This window comes from Rhinopithecus bieti, unplaced genomic scaffold, assembly GCF_001698545.2.
Source record: "Rhinopithecus bieti isolate Rb0 unplaced genomic scaffold, ASM169854v2 scaffold_11744, whole genome shotgun sequence".
NCBI lineage: Eukaryota > Metazoa > Chordata > Mammalia > Primates > Cercopithecidae > Rhinopithecus > Rhinopithecus bieti.
Genome location: NW_016807094.1, coordinates 2,769,367 through 2,772,233, shown reverse-complemented (window position 1 = coordinate 2,772,233; position 2,867 = coordinate 2,769,367). Strand labels below are relative to the sequence as shown.

At 53.1% G+C, this 2,867-nt stretch overlaps 1 protein-coding gene across 4 annotated transcripts in view; it reads right to left on the bottom strand.

Annotated features, from left to right (window-relative positions):
- MX2 (MX dynamin like GTPase 2) overlaps positions 1-2,867 on the bottom strand; it is a 49,916-nt gene that overhangs the window by 40,749 nt on the left and 6,300 nt on the right. Inside the window, exon 1 of one of the 4 annotated variants that reach the window (XM_017880221.1) lies at positions 531-632. The exons of 2 other annotated variants lie outside the window; for them this stretch is intronic. The gene's annotated coding sequence lies outside the window, so the exon portion shown is untranslated. Of the gene's footprint in view, positions 1-361; positions 471-530; positions 633-2,867 lie in introns of those variants that run through there. One more of the 4 variants, XM_017880220.1, reaches the window with a different exon arrangement.

Sequence of the window (2,867 nt, the reverse complement as noted above, 5' to 3'; positions counted from 1 at the left end):
GGGTGGGGGTGGTGGGCAGGGAGGTACTTGCAGTTGTGAAGAGAGGAGAGTGACTGACTACAAGGCTCTGTGCTGGGTGCAGCATCATCCCCCATGCAGGGTGATCCTGGCTTCTACCAAAGGTGGCTGCTGAGAGTGCCCTGCAGGAAAGGCCCCTGGGCACCACAGTCCCAGAGCAGCACCTCACTTCTCGGGAATACCCCTTCCAGAAGCCCTGAGGCCAGCCCCACACTCCCACCTGCTGGCCCAGCAGCTCTCAGCAGCTTTCCTCCCTTGGGACAGAGACTGCTTACACTGCTGGGCTCAAAAACCTGCTTCATGCCCCGGCCAGCCTCATCCCCGCATGTCACCCTGTGCTGACCTGGACTGCTCCCTCTGAGTGGAATCTTCATTCGGGCCCTCTGTCTCAACCTTTCCTGATGAGCTTCTGCCCTGTCTTGCATCCTCCCCCCGCAGCCTCAGATGGGCGGATCTTCCAGCAGAGCCAGCCGTTCCTGGGCTCAGCAGCCCCACCTGGGGCCCCCACTCACTCGCAGGAAAGACCATGGTTGTGTGAATGGCCCCGCGGCCACTCAGCCTTCAGTCCCTGTTCTCCAGCCTGGCTCCCAGAGGTCCAGCTCCACAGGCCTCCTGCACCCCCCTCCTCCCACGAGGGCTGAAAGCACTTCCTGTTTTCAGAACTAGCCCTGGGTTCATAGAAAGTTTTCCGATGTGAAATCTGTGAAACCAGAAGGGCTAGGCAGCAATTTTATGGGATCACTGAGAGATGGCACAAACAGCTCCCAGCCCTGTGGAGACTTTCTCAGGGGGTACAGGAGGGCCTGGCCAGGACCCAGCAGCACAGTGTGCCTGGTGGCACGCACCCTAGCAGCTGAGATCTCAGGTGGCCTCACTACCTGTCTGTGTGGGAGGGAGCCTGGGACTCTGAATCCCCAGTCACAATATGCTTCAAAGGCTGAGAGCTGGAGCCAGCTGCCTTTGGTGACGAAGTCAGGGGTCCAGGAACAAAACTGAGTACTGATGGGAGGTGATAACTCAGCCTCAACTTCTTCCTCTCCATGGGAAGAAAGAACAAGGGAAAGGAGGATCCTTTTGTGAAGTCCAATATTCTTTATCTCATGTTCTTTTTAAAACATGTTTAAAACCGTCGCCACCCTCCCCGTCATTTTCATGAAGGGCAGGTCTTGCTAAGCATATCATGAGCTGATTATTAAGTTTGAGAGGACAGGAGCTGGACACAGATTGTTCTGCAAAATAAAGGGGTGAAAAGTTGCAGGAGTGACCATGTGTGAAGGTCGGAGGCAGGAGTGAGCAGTGGGGTGACATGTAGGGGATGAGAAGTGCCTCAGTCCCCCTCCCCATTGCAGTTTAGGGAGGATTTTCTGACACAGGCCTGTAGAAAAAGGAATGTAGGTTTCAAGTTGTGTGGTGTGTGCCTGGTGAACCATCTGTCTCCCCTACGCAATCTTCAGAAATGGCTACAGTGTGTCTGCGCAAGTGGACTGTCTCGGGAGCCCGTGGGCTGGCTGGGTGCCCCTGCAGGCTCATGGAGACGACACAGAAGAGCCAGGTGACACACGGACAGGCGGGACTCGGACTATGCACACAGGCAGGAAAGAATGGAAGTGGGGGGCTAAGGAGGCTTGGGGATGCAGGCCTCTGCTTTCAGCAGCCACTGCACTGTGGTTTCCTCTCCAGGGCTTGGTCACCACGTGGGAGCTTCCAGAGCCTGGTACAAATGCAGAGCACGGGAGCTGTGGACCTTGACTTGAAGAGAAAGTGCAGGTCTTGAGAGAGAGGAACCGAAAAACCAAGAAGACAGCTGGTGAGAGAAGAGGAGAAGGGAGAAGACGACGTGGCTGTCAGGGTGCAGGGGACACCCAAATTAAGAGTTAAGACAAAGATGAGGAATGAGGTGAGGCCAGAATCCAGGAGGGAGCTACCGAGGGCCAGGTTGGGGGTGACAGATCCAAGGAAGGACAGCAAGGCCTTGATAAGATGCGGTGGACCCAGAGGAGAGGCGAGGTCAGGTGAGTTGGAATGGTCAGCTCTTCGTGGAACGAATGACTCTGTACTGCTGAGCCGCAAGATTTGGAGTTGCTGTCAACTTCGAGGCAACTGTTAAACCAGGGAGCTGCCAAATATTTTCAAGGGGTGACCAGGCCAGGAGTCTGAAGACTGAGAAGTATGCATTCTGGATACACTGAACATTGGTAAGAAAATAGGCGGGGATCCTGTTTTCTTAGAGGATCAAGCTTGGAAAGTCCCTCCTTCTGACTGAGAAGAAAAGAAGGGATTTGGTTTATTGCAGCTCCCACACTAGCAGGCTGCTTTGCGCCTTCCAGTTTTAGCCATTGACAGGTTCTCAACCAGACACCTTCCTACAACATTACCATCTTATTCGGGTCCCCATAGAATCATTCACTGCAAAACAGCACTTCACATGGTCCTGCCTGCCTCCCAGGGGTGTCAAAAGAAAATATGATCCCATGGAAAAGGTCTCCGCTGTTTTTGTTTTTGTTTTTTTTTAAATAAAATTTCACTCAAGAACATATCCATGGATTTATTTAACCTCCTTAATATAAATAAATTGTGTTAAGATTGTATTAGTCTTGTGAATATGCAATCACAACAAATTACCTTGCAGAAGTCCAAGCTAGTCAAATTTGCTCTCCTGGTGAATCCAGAAGCTCTCTCTTGTTCAAGAGTGAGACAGACAATTGTCCTGTCCTCCCTTAGCCTTGGCCTTGGCCTTGGGAGGCTGAGACTCTGGCCAGCTTGAGCCATGTGGATCCTGAGAGCGCTCCTGGGTAGGCATTTGCCCCGGTGGAACGCCTCGTCAGAGCAGTGCACAGCAGGCCCCGTGG